Below are 22,109 nucleotides of genomic sequence, written 5' to 3'. Positions count from 1 at the left end.
CACCAGAACGTCCAGTTCCACATCCCTTGCCACGCACCTTGCCCATTGTAAATGAAGTAAAATAGCTTACACTCGCACTATCAATGGCAAAAGGGTAATAAAAAGGAGATTAGAACCGTGGAAGAGGAAAACCACAGTTCTATTTCTCTGGCCTACACCAGAATCTTTTAAACAGATATATTAGTGTCTGAACAGTCACTGAAAATGTTTTTTTTATGGAAAAAAGACAAAAAAGTGGATAATATAGAGATTTGAACCGTGGAACTGCAAAACCACAGTTATAATTTCCTGGTGTATACCAGACTTGTTAAAATAGATATATTTGTGCCTGAACAGTCAGCGACACACTTAAACTGTTTTTTTTTTATGGAAAAAAGGCAAGCAGGTTGATAACACCCAGATTTGAACCGTGGAAGTGGAAAAATACAGTTCTAGTTATCTGACCTACAGAAGACTCTTTTAAACAGATATATTGGTGTCTGAACAGTCAGCGAGACACTGAAAATGTTTTTTTTATGGAAAAAAGACAAAAAAGTGGATAATACAGAGATTTGAACCGTGGAACTGGAAAACCACAGTTATAATTTCCTGGTCTATACCAGACTTGTTAAAATAGATATATTTGTGTCTGAACAGTCAGCGACACACTCAAACTGTTTTTTTTTTTTTAAAAAAGGCAAGCAGGTTGATAACACCCAGATTTTAACCGTGGAAGAGGAAAAACACAGTTCTAGTTATCTGGCCTACACCAGAATCTTTTAAACAGATATATTTGTGTCTGAACACTCACAGACACACTCAATTTTTTTTTTGGGGGGGGGGGATACCAAAAGGTTAATAAGACGCGTATTTGTACAGTCTGACTGAGGGAAAAAAAAAAAAACAGGATTTAGATTAAAAAAAAAAAGATTTTTCCTGGCCCCTGAGACCTGGGACTAAGTCTAGCAATTTGACCAGCAGGAGCACACAGGACTGTAATGCAGCGTTTGCTGGTATAACCACTGCGTCTCCTATACAGCCTGCCTGCCTGCCTGATATCTGGGATGGATATTAGTCCTGAGAAGGACTGTTTGTTTGATTTGGCAGGCTTTAGAGACCCTACACTAACTATTTTGCAGTATAAATCTCTCCCTAGCTTAGCAGCACTCTCCCTACACTGTCTGATCCGGAGCGACTGTATCCAAGATGGCGGCGCCCGGTTTTAAATACTCGAGGTGACGCTGTGCGGCCAGCCAATCATTGTAATGCCCACAAACATGGCTGCGGAATTACAGTGACTGGCTGGCAATCCCTGCATGTTCATTGGCTCTGTAAAGAGCGCCAAACGTGCAGGGCGGAGACCCGAGCTCCCGCCCGAGTAACCCGGAAATGCTCGGTGCTCGCCGAACATCCCGAGCAGCGTGATGCTCGGGCGAGTACCAAGCAGTGTCGAGCATGCACGCTCAACACTAGTTGTCACTGAATGAGGACCAAATTTTGTAATGCAATTTCAGTAGCTGTATATATAATTCGCAATAATGTTTAGACATGTTTTGATACCATTGATATCATTGAAACAAGAGGCAACTAAAAATTTTCATTGTCAGATTTGAATTCAGGAGGTCAAAATCATTAAGAAATGATTCATTTCATAACAACCTGACAACTTTTGAAAATATGTAGAACAGTATCTATCTATCTATCTCTCTATCTCTCTATCCATCTTTTCATTGGTATACACTGATTAATTAATAACCCACTTGGGCTTTTATATATATTTATTCAAAATTTGTATATACATTTTTACAATCTGTATAATTTATGTGACAACTGATCTTTATTGCTCATGATTCCTCCATATTTCTCCTTTTTCAATTGTGTTTTTATTCTCTGTTTTGTGATCTATATGAAGTAAATAAAGCTAGTGTGATGCTAGTCACTACTCAAGGACAAGCCGTTTGGCTTCAGTAGTCAAGAGGTCCGGGGTCAGATACCAAGAGGGCTCGCCCTATACAAAATAAGGCAAAGGCATAGTCAGGTCACAGTCCAGGGTCAGAATTTCCAGAAGGTAGTGGATCAAGACAAAAAGGCAAGGCAAACAGATGGTCAAAGGCAAGTTCCAAAGTTGGGCAAGAAAGATCAAATACAGGAACAGAGAGAACAGAGCAAGCATACACCATTTGAGCAAAGCTACAACTGCCACTAATTGGATGCAGAGAGCCAGCTAAATTGCCAGGTAATCACTTGAATAACAGACACATGGAGGAAGCCCCAGCAGTCTCCGGCCTTGATTGGATGGCTGAACTGTCATTCAACACATTGACAGCTCAGCACGCCCCAGCCTCTGATTGGATGGCTGAGCTGTCCATCACCATACTGACAGCTCAGCATGCCCCTGTCCTAGATTGATCGGCTGAACTGTCAGTCACTGCTTCCAATCAGTGAATGTGAATAGCGGTATCAGAGCGCCAATAACAGGGCAAAAATTAAAATGACTGATTTATTAATACACACAACGCGTTTCGGTGGACAAGGCCACCTGATGAAGGTGGCCTTGTCCACCGAAACGCGTTGTGTGTATTAATAAATCAGTCATTTTAATTAATTTTTGCCCTGTTATTGGCGCTCTGATACCGTTATTCATATTCACTGATTGTCTTTCTCCCCCTGCTGGGGTGCGGTAGAGCTGCCTTTATTTACTTGTTCAACCACCTATGGGATGAACCTAACTAAGAGTTACTACCCTGGTTTCCAAGCTGCGCTGCCATAACCCCTCCAGAACGCTGCCGTGAGTGGTGGTGAAGCTGGGCGTCCATCTCGGCGGTATGCGCAACTAACCTGATCACGTGACCCACCACCGTGAGATCAGGATCTGTGAACACCGCTGAAAGCAGATGACAGCGACCAACAGAGCGGAGCTTGTGGAGCTTTACACTGGGGTTGGGCAGAGGTGCACAACTCCATAAGGTTAGTAGCCATTCCCACACCCCTCTATAAATTGCATTACTGAGTCACCCATTGCACCCTGTTCTCTCCTTTTTTTACATAGTCACTGCTTCCAGACACACCGATAGGTAGAATCGTGACAGCTAGACTTTTTGAGCTATATCTATAAAGAAGGTCTGCTTATTTGTAGGATTTGTTCTAAATGTTGTCAGACTCTTGAGAGGCAGACCACCACTCAAAAATAAACTGTCTTTTACTAAACAATAATGTAGGGAGAAGTATGTACAGTGGACAGCAGGTGCAAAACTTTGTGGACGTTTCGTTTTTCCTCTCTCTCTAGCTTCATCACCACCCAGCACAGCACTTCGGGAGCTACCCTAGTCTCCAACAGAAGCATCACTAGCGGGTGTCCTATTGTTCAACCCACAGTTCGGCGTCCTTCTCCCCAGAGTGCCACTATGGCAGCTAATTAACTTCTCTGCTTGCCAATGCCTTGGAACTTCTGCACAGGGCAATCTCTCTTCATCCCGCTTTCCTTCACAGCACTGCTCCATCATATGACTGTCAGATAACCCAGTACCATCCCCGCTAGGCTTCCAGCCCCTGACCTCATCTCTGGAAAATCACGCCTTCTAACACTTTTCCTTGTTCCTACTCTGGATTATGCTATCCATTGCCTTGGTCTCCACTCACTTTAGGGACACCCAATTCATGCGGCTCTGCTGACTAATCAAACCAAAGGTCTGCTCTAGCTGCAAGCTAGGCCCTATCTGAGTTCCTGACAGGAAAATTTTTCTGTCCCTTCAGTTTAGCCCCTCCCACTCTGGGCTAGTCCCAACAGTTAACTCTAACTATCCCTATCAACTATCTGTGGCTGGCCAGGACACAATCACTATCAATTCAGATATCATTCAAAAGTCATATCACATTGCAACAATATACATGTCTTCTAGGGGAAGAAGTGAGCAACATGTCCACCTACTTACAGGTGATCAAGATGAATGATTGCATGTGCTTCTCAAAACCCTGACAAAAAAAGTTCTCCACCTAGAGAAACTCTGCAAGTGTGAAATGGGGAAACTTAAATTGGGTTATAGGGGTTAATTGCAGTTAAACCTCAATTTTCATTTTTTTGTGGAGCTAGGCTTTAAGTAGTTAGTAATAAAAGGAGCTACTTACATCCTCTGGGAGCTTCATTGTATGGTTACTTTAGTCTTACACATAATCCCATGGCTATTTTCTATAGAATAAAAATATGAAAGAAAAAAATAATACAATTACCGAGCTTTATTTCTTTTCATTTCCTGACTATTTGATAAAATATTGCATTGCGATTACAGCTATAGGATACAGTGCATTACTACTAATGTATAAAATAGTGCTCTCCATCAGTGCTTCAATCTTATCCTGTTCTTAGAGGCCAAATAACCCCAAACATCAAAATCCTTTCACTAATCATAATGAGCACAAAGTACTTACAAGCTCCATAATCACATATGTACAATAGCTGCTGGCTGTAGAATCCTTTGATCTCTGCCGTATAAAGGCCGCTGCAGGTAAAATACATGTAATCATTGCCATTGTAATATTAGTTATGCCCTTTATTCAAGTCATGTAATAAGAAAAGATTCAAGAAAACACAAAAAAAATCTCAGGATTGAAAAATTCAATTCTTGTAATAGAAATAAAACATTGAAAATCACTACAAACCCGACACAACTCTTTTATATTGTAGGGGTGGGATGTTATTAAGCTGTGCATTCTGTATCAGTGGAACGGTAGTAATCCACCTATCTAAAGGGGTTCCCCATTTCATAAAGTAATAGCGTACGAACAGGGTATCTCATTACGTTATGTACCAAGGGGGTCCGCCCTCTGGGACCCCCAACTTTCCTAAAAATGAAGATATTGTATCATTATGTCCAGAAACGGAGACAGATAAAAGAGGGACTCTGTCCAAGAACAATATATGGTCCCTTTGCAGTGAAATGTTTCATCATAATGCATAATTTCACCTGCTTTTGAGGAGGAAGTGATCCCCCTTAACTCTTGGACCCCTATGTAGCTACCTATGTTGAACCAATGTTACTTATGCTCCTGGTTATGTTCCCTTCTACTTTATACCTACAAAGTGGTGTCTATGCAAGGAACTGTAGTCAACCTCATTCCCCCGAACGGGACAGTAATTTAGCTCCTTGCACAGCTGGTTGTCCAGGGATATTGTGCAGGAAATAACACTAAAAATGAGGCATGACTGGATGCATGGAGTCTCAATAAAGTGATGATGTGATGATATATACCTGTCACGCACAGTGTAGGAAAGACAAAGTGCAACACAAAGGGATCAGAGGAAGAGAGCTCAGACACTAGGGAAAGGGGGAGTGGAGACCTAAAATTACCCCGTCTCCCCTACCGTCCCTATATTGGTATCTCACCAATCGTCAAACAGGAAACCTACACTCTGCATCTCCCTAGAGCTAGGCCCTGGATATGGAAGGGGGGGTGATCACTGGTCATTCCCCACTAGCAACTAAAGACAACAAGGGAGACAAACACAGGGGGAAAAAACTTAGCTTAAGTCGACTTCAGAGAGATAACACCAAATGTCCTCCAAGCGACAGAGAGGAAATAATCAGACTGCAATAGCTCCAAGTCTTCACAAGGGAACATGTGAATATCACCGACACCTCCCTATAGCAAACTGAAAGTACAGTTATATGAAAAAGTTTGGGCACCCCTATTAATCTTAAGCTTAATGTTTTATAAAAATTGGTGTTTTTGCAACAGCTATTTCAGTTTGATCTATGTAATAACTGTTGGACACAGTAATGTTTCTGCCTTGAAATGAGGCTTATTGTACTAACAGAAAATGTGCAATCTGCATTCAAACAAAATTTGACAGGTGCATAAGTATGAGCACCTCACCAGAAAAGTGACATTAATATTTAGTAGATCCTCCTTTTGCAAAAAATAACAGCCTCTAGTCGTTTCCTGTAGCTTTTAATGATTTCCTGGATCCTGGATGAAGGTATTTTTGACCATTCCTCTTTACAAAAAAATTCCAGTTCAGTTAAGTTTGATGGTTGCCGAGCATGGACAGCCCTCTTCAAATGATCCCACAGATGTTCAATGATATTCAGGTCTGGGGACTAGGATGGCAATTCCAGAACATTGTAATTGTTCCTCTGCATGAATGCCTGAGTAGATTTGGAGCGGTGTTTTGGATCATTGTCTTGCTGAAAGATCCATCCCCTGCGTAACTTCCACTTTGTCACTGATTCTTGAACATTATTGTCAAGAATCTGCTGATACTGAGTGGAATCCATGCGTCCCTCAACTTTAACAAGATTCCCGGTGCCGGCATTGGCCACACAGCCCCAAAGCATGATGGAACCTCCACCAAATTTTACTGTGGGTAGCAAGTGTTTTTCTTGGAATGCTGTGTTTTTTTGCCACCATGCATAACGCCTTTTTGTATGACCAAACAACCCATTCTTGGCTTCATCAGTCCACAGGACCTTCTTCCAAACAGATATTGGCTTCTCCAAATGTGCTTTTGCATACCTCAGCCGACTGTTTGTGGCATGCTTGCAGAAACGGCTTCTTTCGCATCACTCTCCCATACAGCTTCTCCTTGTGCAAAGTGCGTTGTATAGTTGACCGATGCACAGTGACACCATCTGCAGCAAGTAGATGCTGCAGCTCTCTGGAGGTGGTCTGAGGATTGTCCTTGACTGATCTCACCATTCTTCTTCTCAGCCTTTCTGATGTTTTTCTTGGCCTGCCACTTCTGACCTTAACAAGAACTGTCCCTGTATTCTTCCATTTCCTTACTATGTTCCTCACAGTGGAAACTGACAGGTTAAATCTCTGAGACAGCTTTTTGTATCCTTCCCCTGAACAACTATGTTGAATAATCTTTGTTTTCAGATCATTTGACAGTTGTTTTGAGGAGCCCATGATGCCACTCTTCAGAGGAGATTCAAACAGGAGAACAACTAGCAAGTGGCCACTTTAAGTAGCTTTTCTCATGATTGCATACACCTGGCTATGAGGTTCAAAGCTCAATGAGGTTACAAAACCAAAAAAAGTGCTTTAGTAAGTCAGTAAAAAGTAGGTAGGAGTATTTAAAACAAGAAAATGATAATGGTGCCCATACTTATGCACCTATCAAATTTTGTTTGAATGCAGATTGCACATTTTCTGTTAGTACAATAAACCTCATTTCAAGGCAGAAACATTACTGTGTCCAACAGTTATTACATATATCAAACTGAAATAGCTGTTGCAAAAACACAAATTTTTATAAAACATTAAGCTTAAGATTAATAGGGGTGCCCAAACTATTTCATATAACTGTATTTAAACACCCAGGCCAGGGTGTCAATCAGAGCCGAAGGGAGGTAGCCACTCGGTCCTAGGGTAAGACAGATTTAAGAAGGTGTCTGTAATGCCAAACGAAGTGACCTTCTGCAACCAGCTGCAGAATGACTGTCTGCTACATCTGACACACCCGTGACAATACCATTAACATATCATCCCTTTATGAGATAGGACAATTCTATAACAGCGTTGTCTACTCCTTAGTAAACCTTTTGTAAACTATGCAGCTTTCTGAATTCTAATGGTGTGTAACATACACAACATTAGGTTTCAGCTTCGCTTGCTGTTCCAGCGGATATTGAGTGACCTCAAGTATGCAATTTGCATAGTTACTGTCAAATTCTGACTCATGTCTCAAGCGCTTCGCTCAATGTTCTACTGAATGAAATGGCAGGTGGCATCAGGTGACTGCAAGTATGCAAACTGCATAGTTGTGGTCACTTAATGACCGCTGGAACAGCAAGCGGATCCTAATCCCAATGGTATGTACGTTACATACTATTAGGATTTGGCAAGCTGTATAGCTTGCTGAAAATGAACTCTGGAGTGGACAACCCCATTAAGGTGATTGGATCGACCAATGAAATTTATGATCAGTAGATCCATTTTTTAAACCAGAGAAAAGAGTGAAACTATTCACATCTATAGGGAGGAGTTCAGGCAACCTTTAAGAATCTGGCTACATTATTCAGCCGAGAATTGCAGATCAGCAAGGAATTCAAACTGATCAGTGAAGATGGTTACAAGAGTCTTATAAATAAGTGATAGTAAATCTTATTGATGAAATAACCTTTCTAATTCCATTGCATCGATATCCGCCTTAGAATATGGTGCCTGAGTCCTCTACACATCTTCAACACTTCAGCTGCTCATACATATTAAATTATTATTGACCAATGTGTATATGAGCAGCACGTATAGATGTGGCAGGCTGACAACAGAAAAAAAAAGAATTGAGCACACTGAAATTCATCATGTGTTCTTATAGGACATTATGGCCAGAAGTCCAAATGTTGGTATGGATGGTCCTCACATATATTGGTGGTGCACGTAGGATTCCTCTAATAATTAATAATATAACAGATTCCCAGCAATCACTCTACTTCTTCTCAAAAGGGTTGTCAAGGACTGTGATATTGATAACTTATCTTGGGTTTATAGATCAAAATAAAGATCTAGGCAGAAGATATGAGGGGAAAAAAAAGTGGAAAGCACCATTTGAGCGTAGTAAGTAGTGGTGTACTCAAAAAAACAAGATCAAAGTCTGCTCACCTGAGCTGATTGAGCGATGTAAGCACAACACTATGAATCACTTTAAACAGATGTAAATCCTTTCAATGGCATGCTGCTCATCAGAGGACCATGGAATAAGTGCTTTCCTAGCCCAAAGAAACTCCTCCACGTGAACGTCTAGTAAAAAAAAGGGTGATCCAAAGGCGCTCCCGTTGGTGAGGGAGTTTCCAATCCACATTAAGGTGAAAAAAGGCAGCAAACTTGAAAGATTCTAGTATTTATTTGCTGCAATAATGATCCAACACTCAAAGTGCAAACGAAGTATACACATGAAAGGGATCAAAGGTAAAATATGATAAAATAAAAACATGCTAAACTTGCACCGTTTAAAAAATCTTTTTCAAAAAGCGTTTCAACTATAAAAGTCTTCATCAGGTGCCTAAAGACATATGACCCATACAAACTATTTATACCTAAATTCATTGTTTCTGCATGTGGTTTCCCACAATGAATTTAGGTATAAATAGTTTGTATGGGTCATATGTCTTTAGGCACCTGATGAAGACTTTAAGTTGAAACGCGCTGTGAAAGGATTTTGTAAGCGGTTCAAATACCGCATGCTTTCATTTTAGCATGTTTTTACCTTTGATCCCGTTCATGAGTATACTTTATTTGCACTTGGAGTGTTGGATCATTATTTCAGCAAATAAGTACTAGAATCTTTGAAGTTTGCTGCCTTTTTTCACCTTAATGTGGATGGGAATCCCCCTCACCAAAAGAAGTGCCTTCGGATCCCCCTTTTTTTTACTGGGTATGTAGATTGTAAGTTTGCGAGCAGGGCCTTCACTCCTCCTGTAGCTGTTGAAATACTTGTTACTTTGTATTGTTTTTATTATCTGTACATGTCCCAGCTTAATCTTAAAACGCTACTGAATATGTTGGCGCTATATCAATAAAAATTATTATTATTATCAATATTAGATTGGAGTGGATATGACACCTGCAGGAGATGACATTGACAATTGAGGGCCCCGTGCCACAATCTGTAGGTCCTCTTGTCACAGGATACCTATGTAATCTATTATTACAGTGTAATGTATAGAAGGGATCAATGGACCCTGTGAGGGGGGAGCATTGTGACCAAAGAGGGTTCCCTGACCTTTGAGCCCTCATGCAGGTGAACAAGCTACACAGGCTACATGTCCCCCCGCTGCACATCTGGCACCCAAACTGATCACTTGGCCAGGGAACAAAAAATGTACAGTGCGTATAATCCTGCTGTTTCCTTTGGACAATGTTTAAAGGGAATTTGTCAGTAGGATTTTGCTATGTAATTGAGGGCAGCATGAGGTAGAGGTTGGGACACTGATTTCAGTGATGTGTCTCTTACTAGGTTGTGAGCTGTTGTTTCAGTACAATGAGTATTTTATCAGCAGGAGATTATCACTGCTCGGACTCGTGACCCCATGAGACCTGGTCCGACCAAGCCCCCAGAACTGATTACCAGTTTTCTGTCAATATACAATGTACACAGAAAGCTGTGGTGTGGATGGGGTTAGCTTTCTGAGCTTTGCTACATCTAAAAATTCTGTGTCACTGCTGCACCCAGTAAACTGAGTGAATCAGGGTCTCTTTCCCTACATTATGCTGCTCTCAGATGACATAGCGAAAACATGCTGACAGATTCCCTTTAAATTCTGCCACCTCCGCAGCTGATGACAGCCGATTAGTGGTAGTGCTGGGTATCAGAACAACAACGTATTTTAAGGATAGGTAATCGGTATGTCAGCCCAGGACAACCCCTTTAAAATTATTTATAGGTCACATTTCAGCCCGTCGGCGTTCTTGGCTTATCATTCCGTCCTAACTGAATATATCTGCCCATTATATTCACATTCACATCTGATCGCAAAATGAAACATATTAAATATCCGTGTATAGATATATTTTGCAGTAATTTAATGAAGTCTTTGTAAATGCCACACTGATGTACGAATTGATGGATATGATGACCTCTAGTGGTGCAGACTGAGATTTATATGCGTACTGATAATGGATTTTACAGCTGCAATGATGACTGATATTACTTACTCTCTTGATAAAAACTGCTCTCCTAAAATTACTTCTAACCTGAATGCTAAAGTAATGTCTATGTAAGAGTAAATGATGCAAAATGTTCTCTTCTTATACAAATCTTCACAGTGGGGAAAATATCAGTGGGGAAAATATCACCTACCAACCAGCAAGAATTCTTCTCTCACAGACCAGTTAGTTTTTTTTATTTAAGAAGCCCTCCAACTCTACACTCATTACCTGTATTAATTGCACCTGTTTGAACTTGTTACCTGTATAAAAGACATGTGTTCACACACTCAATCACACTCCAACCTCTCGACCATGGCCAAGACCAAAGAGCTGTCTGAGGACACCGGGGACAAAATTGTAGACCTGCACAAGGCTGGGTTGGGCTGCAGGACAATAGGCAAGCAGCTTAGTGAGAAGGCAACAACTGTTGACAGAATTATTAGAAAATGGAAGAAACACAAGATGACTGTCAATCGTCCTCGGTCTGGGGCTCCATGCAAGATCTCACCTCGTGGGGCAAGGAGGATTCTGAGAAAGGTCAGGAATCAGCATAGAACTACTACTACTTTACTGTAATACTATTTATGTCCTCATCTAAGCGGCTATGTATGCAGCTATAAACATTCTAGACTCTAACTATCCAACCCCTAGTATATGTAGCCTAGGGGTACAGACCACATATCTAGGAGGTTCTCCTGCTGTATATAAGAATAACAGTGTGCGCAGGGGATTTTGATGCCTAATGTTGTGCAGATGTTTGGCACTAGACCAAAGAGGGGTTGTAGATTTGTTCTTTCACTTGTCTTTATTATTGTATCTAACAGATGAATCTGTCTTTGAGAATGTTTTCCCATAACAGCAAATCTGCCTAATTATGCTGTTGTACTGGTTTGCAATTAAGGAGACTCCTTCTCATTTTATAAGTAATGAGCAGTCTAAGACAGTGATCACCTATGGTTTTCAAACAGTAGCGGTCTAGCATTCTGGGAGCTTTCTACAATGGCTGGAGAATTGTAGGTTTGATAAAGCTATTCTAGCAAGTTTAAGAAGACATGTTACTTGCTCAAAAAATTTAGTTAAATACCTTGTAAAAATAACAAAACTCCCCCTGATTCTGACACTCTTTTCCGTTTTGAGCTGTGTCATTCCATTGCATAGATATTCACATTTGTTTGTTCCAGAGTGAAGTATGTGAAATCTCTGCTTTTATCCAACTGGACGTTTCTTTACAGTCTTCTCTGGTGGCTTGTGCCTTCACACCTCCCATGTGTTGAAAAAAATGTAAGTTAATACTTTAGAAAACTCACTGAGATTCCATTATTGTGCCGCTCTCTTTTCCGTTATGCGCAGCGTTACTCCACTGCAGCGATTTGCAACTATTTCTTTTGGAGCACAGAATGTGCAATCTTTACTTGCAGACCAACTAGGAGTTTTTCAGAGTCTTCTCTGGATGGGAGCTTTCACTCCATCCTCCAAAATGCTGCTCATGACAACTCAGCAGCTGATGTAGCCATCTATCAGTCTCAGATGCTGCCAATCTGTGATTTGCAGAGTCTGGGAGGGGTGAAAGCACATGCCTATAGAGAAGAAATGCCCATCTGGACTGCAAAGCAGAGATTTCACACATTGCACTCCAAAAGTAACAAATGTGAATATCTCTGCAATGGAGTGACGCATTGCAAAACGGAAAAGAGCGGCAGAATCAGGGAAGCTTAGGGATGGTTACAATGTATTTTAAGAAGTTTTCCGCTACTTTTTATTGATGACCTATCCTTGGGATAGGTCATCAATGTCTGATCGGCCAGGGTCCAATGTCCAATCAGCTGTTATTGGTGTCAGTGGCCGCCGCTGGCAGGAAGTACTCACTTGGGGAGCTGGCTGTCTTCTGATAGTGGCCACCACAGGGTACTACACATCCGCCTCTTATTGATTTGAATAGGAGGTAGATGTGCAGTACCCTGCCTTGGCCACTATATCAAAAGACGTCTAGCTCTGCAAGTGAGTACTTCCGGCTGGCAGTCGCTGGCAATGATAACAGCTGATCGGCGGGGGTGCCGGTTGTCAGACCCCTGGTCGAAAAGACGTTGATGACCTATCATGAGAATAGGTCATCAATGAAAAAGTAGTGGACAACCTCTAACTCATTTTATTTTATGAGCAAGCGACTGGTCAGCTTCAAGGACTAAAATTCCTGCTTAGATAACAGAATGTAGGCTGTTACAAACAGAAGCGTGTATTCTGCCTGTACAAAAGTATTGAATCAGTTATTACTTTGCTATAAGCAGCACTTCGTTTTTCGTACAAAAAATACATATTGCAAACTTTTGATTGCAGTATATTTCATAATGTGCTTATATTGCAGCACACACTGACCAGCAATTATAGAATGAAGAAATAAGAGATCCTCTCCTGCCATGCTCTTACTGTTCATAACAGGAGCCAAGGCTTTAAACTGAATCCTCCTCCGGGGGATCATGGAAAAAAAATGCTCCAGTTTAAAGCAATTCAAGGAAAGAAGAAGAAGATAGTTTCACTTTAAATTCTAAGCTGTTTCAAAGTCAACATGATATCCCAGCATTTTTTTTAAATGTGGGTTCCAGCCATTGTGGTCAGTCTAACCACAGATCCAAACATGCACAACTCATGTTCTATGACAAATGACTCCAAAAGGAGTAAGGATGTAGAGGGGCAGAGGGGAGTACGCTGCTGTTTTTAATATCTGTTCTTTCACATTGTACTTTTTTTGCCTGCAAATTCTTGGAGGAAAATAATGCAAAGTATTTATTTGGGGATACAGGCTAATTAGTTAAAATTCCTTTATTGGGTTACAATTTGTTATAAAAATGTGTAAAATTGGAATAGAGTAGGATAAAAGGTAGTCCGTAAAAAGTACACTGGGTCCGGGTGTGTACGGTAAATATTCAATAGATAAAATCAAGAAAATAGAGTGCATAAAATTCAATACATGAGTATCAATCAATAGGCCAGCAGGTAGTTCAATTGGACTGGGTCAGTGCTGGCATATGGTTCCGGTTTTCCTTGATGGAGGTATTGGTGCGGAGACCTGGTCAGACGTGGTGATTGTTCCTCAGCGTGGAGGGGTTTGTTGCTCCTTTTGGATTAAGCTAGCGAGGAGGAGGAGGGAAAGAAAATTTTAGTATAGAGTTGTGTATGCAGTTGGGTGATCAGGAATGTGATCACGTACCTTCTGCTGGATGTGATTGGCCCACTTTTATAGTTGATCCTGTCTGTGGGATCTGTAGGGCCTGTAGACTTCACAGTGTATTAGTCATATTCAATCGCTGGATCAGATTCGAACATGGTCAATGTCTTGAGGAGGAAGAAGCGGGGTAAGTAGGATCCTGCCTGGGGACGCTGTTTAAGTGGGGTCTGACCTAGGTGGGGTACCCGTCCTTTTGGACGTGCTTTAGTGTGTAAGTTCACTGACCTGTGATGGGTCCAGTGGGTGGGTGTCCTTACTGGAAGTCACCTGGGTTTGAGCGTGGTGGGTGCAGCAGGAGGCCCTGGCTGAGCTGTCCGTGGCGGCTGCGATGGAGGTTAGCGTCCTGAGGGGCTGAGCAAAAGTGAGCAATGAGGGTGGTCCCAGAGGGATGCAAAGCAAACACAGAGGGGTTTCTGTAGTGCAAGGAGTACTTACACCGAGTGGTTGTGCCTTTTGTAAGCCAAGGGGCTTAGTGGTGGTCCAGAGAGGTGGTAGTAGAATATTATGGAGAAGCGCTCGGTGTCATACAGTCAGGTACGGCAGAAGATGCACTGGGTTTCCCAGGGTCACATGTAGCAGGAGGCTCTGGCTGCCCTATAGGGGAACAATGGTAGGCAGTCAGGAGGTTGCCACAGGGTGATGTAGGCTTATGTGGAGTGGTTAATATAGTGCAGGAAGTACCTTATATGAGCTGCAAGGCGTATTGGTGGTCCAGAGGAGTGTCAGAGTTCAGTGCAGGGACACTGGGTCTCATACGGTTAGGAAAGCCACCTGGTCTTGTGCGGTCAGATGCAGCAGGAGGCTCTGGCTGCACTATGGGGAGCAGTGGTAGGTAGTCAGAGAGTAGTTTTACATAGGAATAGATTGTATATGCTAGGGGTCTAAGCCCATTGGTACTCACGGTCCTGGTGGTCCTGGGGTTTGGTCGTGACGTCCGGTAGCCGGAGCGGGTGCAGTGTCCCGGCCGGTGACTGCCGCAACCCGCGTAGTTCCGGTGTGAGGAGGTGGAGAGGAGGAGATCAGGACACGCGCTTCCTGCAGAGAAGCGCGCGAGATGCTGGGCGTGTGACGCGGCGTCACGTGGTGCACGAGGTACGGAAGCCTGGGTGTGCTTCCTGGTCTGAGTTAGGGACAGTCCGTCCAACGCGTTTCAACAGCAGCGGCTGTCTTCATCAGGGATAGCCCTACCCAGTAGTATGGTGCCCTTATATACCTTGTGATGGTATAGTATACATGATCCACCTGTCAATCATTAAAGGCGAATAGCTCCAATTCAGTGTTCAGTCCCTTTGGTTTTAGTGTATTTAATTTGAAAATCCATTCACTTTCTTTTCTAGACATATTCTTAATATGGTCACCCAGTCTCCAATTCTTATGGACTACCTGTATGCCAACTACTTTGATCCCTTTAGTGGATCCACTGTGTTTTTCCATAAAATGTTTGGAGAGTGGGTGGCCCGTGAACTTGTGTTTAATATTCCTGAGGTGCTCATTGATTCTAGTGTGCATGGGTCGTTTGGTTCTCCCTATGTACATTTTTTCACAGGGGCATGATAGCCCATAGATAACCCCTGTGGTGGTACAGGTTATAAATTCTGTGATGGGGTATGACTCTTCCTGGTGTTTGACCGTGTATTGTTTTTGTGTTATTACTGTTTTGCACATTTTGCATTTTTTACATGGGAAGAAACCTTTAATTTTTTGTTGGAATGGGCTATGTGGTATCTGGTTAATTGTGTACTTCCTAACAGTAGGTGCTATGATGGATCCTAGGTTACGGGCTTTTTTAAAAATGAAATTGGGTCTGTTGGTCATTTGGTCTCCAATTACTTTGTCGTCCTTTAATATGTGCCAGTATCTTTCTACAATTTTCCTGAACAAGTGAGTGTTGGCACAGTAGGGTGTAATGATGAGGATATTGGCATTATAATTGGTTTCTTTCTGTTTGTTTGTCCTAGTTGCACTTAGGAGGTTTTCTCGTGGTATGGCTGCTATTTCTTTTACTGTTTTTTCGAGAAGTTGTGCGTTATAGCCCTTCTCTAGTAATTTGTTTGTTAATTGTTCTGCTTCCATGTGGAAGTCTTGGTATTTTGTGCAATTTCTATGTAGCCGTAGGTATTGGCTGCGGGGTACGTTAAGGAGCCAGTTTGGGAGATGGCAGCTATCTATGGGAATATAGCCGTTTGCGTCAGTGGGTTTGTGGTAGGTGCGGGTCCGAATTTGATTGTCCTCGATGTAGATGCTGAGGTCTAGGAGCACTGAGCACCTCAGGAATATTAAACACAAGTTCACGGGCCACCCACTCTCCAAACATTTTATGGAAAAACACAGTGGATCCACTAAAGGGATCAAAGTAGTTGGCATACAGGTAGTCCATAAGAATTGGAGACTGGGTGACCATATTAAGAATATGTCTAGAAAAGAAAGTGAATGGATTTTCAAATTAAATACACTAAAACCAAAGGGACTGAACACTGAATTGGAGATATTCGCCTTTAATGATTGACAGGTGGATCATGTATACTATACCATCACAAGGTATATAAGGGCACCATACTACTGGGTAGGGCTATCCCTGATGAAGACAGCCGCTGCTGTTGAAACGCGTTGGACGGACTGTCCCTAACTCAGACCAGGAAGCACACCCAGGCTTCCGTACCTCGTGCACCACGTGACGCCGCGTCACACGCCCAGCATCTAGCGCGCTTCTCTGCAGGAAGCGCGCGTCCTGATCTCCTCCTCTCCACCTCCTCACACCGGAACTACGCGGGTTGCGGCAATCACCGGCCGGGACACTGCACCCGCTCCGGCTACCGGACGGTCCGACCAAACCCCAGGACCACCAGGACCGTGAGTACCAATGGGCTTAGACCCCTAGCATATACAATTTATTCCTATGTAAAACTACTCTCTGACTACCTACCACTGCTCCCCATAGTGCAGCCAGAGCCTCCTGCTGCATCTGACCGTACGAGACCAGGTGGCTTTCCTAACCGTATGAGACCCAGTGTCCCTGCACTGAACTCTGACACTCCTCTGGACCACCAATACTCCTTGCAGCTCATATAAGGTACTTCCTGCACTATATTAACCACTCCACATAAGCCTACATCACCCTGTGGCAACCTCCTGACTGCCTACCATTGTTCCCCTATAGGGCAGCCAGAGCCTCCTGCTACATGTGACCCTGGGAAACCCAGTGCATCTTCTGCCGTACCTGACTGTATGACACCGAGCGCTTCTCCATAATATTCTACTACCACCTCTCTGGACCACCACTAAGCCCCTTGGCTTACAAAAGGCACAACCACTCGGTGTAAGTACTCCTTGCACTACAGAAACCCCTCTGTGTTTGCTTTGCATCACTCTGGGACCACCCTCATTGCTCACTTTTGCTCAGCCCCTCAGGACGCTAACCTCCATCGCAGCCACCACGGACAGCTCAGCCAGGGCCTCCTGCTGCACCCACCACGCTCAAACCCAGGTGACTTCCAGTAAGGACACCCACCCACTGGACCCATCACAGGTCAGTGAACTTACACACTAAAGCACGTCCAAAAGGACGGGTACCCCACCTAGGTCAGACCCCACTTAAACAGCGTCCCCAGGCAGGATCCTACTTACCCCGCTTCTTCCTCCTCAAGACATTGACCATGTTCGAATCTGATCCAGCGATTGAATATGACTAATACACTGTGAAGTCTACAGGCCCTACAGATCCCACAGACAGGATCAACTATAAAAGTGGGCCAATCACATCCAGCAGAAGGTACGTGATCACATTCCTGATCACCCAACTGCATACACAACTCTATACTAAAATTTTCTTTCCCTCCTCCTCCTCGCTAGCTTAATCCAAAAGGAGCAACAAACCCCTCCACGCTGAGGAACAATCACCACGTCTGACCAGGTCTCCGCACCAATACCTCCATCAAGGAAAACCGGAACCATATGCCAGCACTGACCCAGTCCAATTGAACTACCTGCTGGCCTATTGATTGATACTCATGTATTGAATTTTATGCACTCTATTTTCTTTATTTTATCTATTGAATATTTACCGTACACCCGGACCCAGTGTACTTTTTACGGACTACCTTTTATCCTACTCTATTCCAATTTTACACATTTTTATAACAAATTGTAACCTAATAAAGGAATTTTAACTAATTAGCCTGTCTCCCCAATCTATTCCACTATCGCAGGCGCAATTTTAAACTTTATATCTATAATATATACATCCATACGGACAGGTATCGGTTCCCTGTCTACAAATTTGCAGCCACCATAGTGAGCGGCCTAATAGCGCCTTCTTCCTCCCATTCTACACAAAGTATTTATTTGATACATAAGAGCATACTCTAACCTTTGTAGGTTTTAATCAGGGCCATTACCTACTTGTTTATCTTTGCTCAGTCTTCTCCAGGTCTTGGGATACTCACATTACACATTGCAGTGCATGCTGGAAACAAATCAAACTTTCTGTATTACTGGATGTCAGACTAAAGAACTACTTCAACATTTTTTTTCTTGCACCCCTGAATAGCCATCAATATTGAGTGTACAGTGTGTACATTAAAATACTTACCGCTGACATCTGCCGTTTCCAGCGCTGCTCCGGTCTCCTTCTTCATCATATGACTGCAATTCCAGCTCAGACAGTGGATCGTTTTTTTTTCTTAAAGGGAATCTGTCATCATGTTTTTGCCACCTAATCTGAGAGCAGCATAATGTAGAGACAGAGACCCTGATTCCAGTGATTTGTCACTTACTGGGCTGCTGGCTGCAGTTTTGATAAAATCATTGTTATATGAGCGGGAGATTATTATAGGTAGTCAAGGTAGTCAAGCATGATCTCTGTATAACCCCGCTCACACCATTGATTGGTAGCAATCTGAAAAAGCTGCCAATCAGAGGTGTGGGCGGGGTTATACATAGCTCAGTATTTGGAGCGCTGTGAGATCTGTATCAGATAAAACAATGATTGCATCAAAATAACAAAAAGCAACCCAGTAAGTGATACATCGCTGGAATCAGGGTCTCTGTCCCTACATCATGCTCCTCTCAGATGGGATAGCAAAAACCTGGTGACAGATTCTCTTTAATGCAATCATGTGAGAGCCTCATCCTGAGTCTCATAGACTTAGATTGTGAAAGTGACTACTGACTCACACAGAAGACACTATGTGAGGCGACTGATCACAACTGTGGTCACATAATGCAGGAGAGGACTGAAGCAGCGCTGGAAATGGCAGACGGTGTAGACGGGTAGGTATTTTAATGCCCTAACGAATCACACAATACTAACAGCTAAAGGAGGGAACTATTCTGGAGTGGTCCTTTAAGAGGAAAAAAATCTGCTGCAGGTCTGGTCACAAATCCCAGGGCCGTAACTACAACCGGGGCAGCCGGGGCACTGCCCCGGGGCCTCAACCACCCAAGGGGCCCCAAACTGATGGGAAAAAATTGGTAATGTTTAAGTAATGTTATGTTTAAGTGAACAAAGCTTAAATATATACTGTTTAAAACGACTTAATATTTAATAAACATATAGTTATTTGAAAATTGTGCAACATTTGGAATTATTCACCTTATTAATTTTCCAAACATATTCACTGATTATTTAACTTCTAAAACTTGCATCATAAACAACAAAATCTATTAAAGGTCTTGCGGAACGTGGTGAAGCCTGTGTGTTGTATACAACAATGCGTAGCAGGCTTCAACACGTTCCGCATAACCTCTAGTGATTGAAATGTTGAGGGGCCCCACTATGAAGTTTTGCCCCGGGGCCCCGAAGTTTATAGTTACGGCACTGACAAATCCACACCAAAATCCACATGTTTTATGATTTCACCCTATGAATTATAAAGTGTGAAACTGGTGGTGAAAATACGTAGCATAAATTGACATGCTGTGGATTTAAAATCTGGAATACAGGCCAAAATGTATGAATCTTGTATGTAAAGTATGAATCAAACTTGGTAAAATCTCCTTCACTTTTCTTCCACTGCAATATGCTACAGACTTTCAACACAGAAAATTCAGACAGAACATATTTTGCATATCCACCCCATGTAAATACACTAAAGCAATTTACAGTCTATTCTAAACAATGTCAAATAATATTTTAGGAAACTGTAAACTGCCCCACCATAAATATACACACACTGTACATACTAAACATTAATTTTACTTGTGCATGTCTTTGATCGGGAAGCTGGCAAAAAAATGTTAGGAATGTCTGAAGAGTAAGCAGATCAAATAGAAGAATGTAATCATGAGGCTCTGAAAAAATGTATCACAGTCATACTCATATATATTCCCAAAACTGAAAGATTTCCCCTATCTATAAGAATGGTGGTAACACACTCATGAGCTGAGCTCAACCTGCTGGGACCTTCAAGGTTCCCAAGAACACGGCTTTGCCAGAACTGTACCTGAACTTCAATCAGAACCACATTGAAAACAATGGAGAACTGAACTTTTGAGCTGAAAAATTCTCTCTTTCTCACTCTGCAACAGACTTCCCCCGGAACTCCGAACATTGCAATGGACTTCCGGGAGACATCCGCGTTCATAATTTAGCACAGGACACAGGGGGGAGAAACTTAGCTTGAGCTGACTTCAGAAAAATTACACCAAATGTCTTCCAGAGCACCAAAGTGGAAGTAAGCCGACTGCAATAGCTCCAAGCCTTCACAAGGGAACATGTGAATATCACCAGCACTGTAGCAAACTGAAAGTATTTAAACACCCAGGCCAGGGTGTCAATCAGAACAGGAGGGAGGTAGCCACTGGGTCCTAAAGTAAGACAGATTTAAGAAGGAGTCTATAATGTCAAACGAAGTGACCTTCTGCAACCAGCTGCAGAATGACTGCTACACTGCTGCATCTGACACACCCGTGACACCTGTCCAAGTGTACGGCAAAATACTCCAGTAATAGTGACGCGCCCCCTGGGCCAGTGTTGTTAGGGATACCCGGAGCCGGATCAGATGGGGGTTGTAGTCTCCGAGTGGCTGTGACCCGGTCCGTGCCCAGGGTGTCAAGCTCAGTGTGTGGCAGTCCTTACTGATGTTACTAAAGTTCTTTATGTCGACTACGCCACCCGTTGAATTGCGGTCACTACGGCCGCCGCTGCAGCAGGGTCCGCTGAGGCAGATGGTGTTTGTGCAGCTTAGGTGGTATAACCCCCAACGGGAAGGGTATAGCCTCAGGGGGTCAGGTGCAGAGGATGGTGGTTGTGGAAGTGCAGGGAAGATGGTAATGAGAGTCAGAGTCGGGTTGTGCAGTTCAGGGTTCTTTACTTACTGCTGTTCTTGTACCGGTCACTCCGGCCTTGAGTGACCACCCGAGCCGTGCTGAGTCCACCAGGTCCTGGACTCGGCCAACCCCCAAGTAGTTCTGGAGCGTGGTTCTGAGCTCCCTTTCTGTCCTGTCCTCGTCTCTGGCCTTCCCCACCAGGGATCCACCTATGTCCGGCTCCCTCGGGCCTCTTGTGGGCGAACCCTTGCCTCTGGGTTCCCTGACCCTATGCGTGGTCTGCCTTCCGGGTGGATTTGGTGGGTGGCCGTGGCAGATGCTGCCCACGGCCTCCTGTCTCTGGCTGAGGTATGCTGTAGCCCCCACCAGTTTGGGATCCGGTACCCTGTTGCCAACTCTTCACCCTCTGGTCTAATTTGGGCTCTTGGAGTTCCTTCTTTCTCCCCCTCTGGGTCTTTCAAACTCCTCTCTCACTCTTGGCCTTGGGGCTGCTCTGCTCCTCTGCTTTCCTCCACTGCTCTGCAAAAGACTGACAGACTGACCAGCCTTCTACAAAAGACTCCTCTGCAAAGACCCTGTCCTAAGATGGTGCCCACCTTATATACTCCCTCTATGTGTGAGCTCAGGTGACCAGCACCCAATGAGCTCCTAGCTTTACCCAGGCTGCTCCCCCTATCTGCCCCTACACTACTGGGATGTCCCACCCCCCTCCCACTCCAGCCAGGAACAGACACTGTTGTACCTGCACATTTCTCTAGTGGGAGTACCATCGGTCTGTTCCTCGGAAATGGGATGTGTGTAGTGCATGCAGCTAACTGAGCTAAGTTCCACACTCCATCCTTACCCGGGAGTGGAATATCACACCCCTGGGTTGAGGTGTAATACCCCTGTAGCAGTCGAATCCTCAGGGTGCTACATTCCCCCCTGGTAAACCACAGCACGTCCTCGGGCTGTAAGATATAAACATCCAAAAACATACATTTTTTTTCATAAA

General features: G+C 43.4%; 1 long non-coding RNA gene across 1 annotated transcript in view; it reads right to left on the bottom strand.

Moving 5' to 3' along the window:
- The window catches only part of LOC141156401 (uncharacterized), a 68,137-nt gene extending 47,620 nt beyond the window's left edge, over positions 1 to 20,517 (bottom strand). The window contains exons 1-3 of the long non-coding RNA XR_012247605.1: positions 20,290 to 20,517; positions 18,248 to 18,311; positions 4,105 to 4,165 (exon numbers count right to left, since the gene is read on the bottom strand). This is a non-coding gene — a long non-coding RNA (uncharacterized lncRNA). The remainder of the gene's footprint in view (positions 1 to 4,104; positions 4,166 to 18,247; positions 18,312 to 20,289) is intronic.
- Positions 20,518 to 22,109: the final 1,592 nt, after the last annotated feature.

This window comes from Phyllobates terribilis, unplaced genomic scaffold (assembly GCF_046119375.1).
Source record: "Phyllobates terribilis strain yellow unplaced genomic scaffold, ASM4611937v1 Scaffold_8__6_contigs__length_399053987, whole genome shotgun sequence".
Classification (NCBI taxonomy): Eukaryota; Metazoa; Chordata; class Amphibia; order Anura; family Dendrobatidae; genus Phyllobates; species Phyllobates terribilis.
Note: the sequence above shows the minus strand (reverse complement) of the source record. Positions and strands in the feature narration are given on the sequence as shown.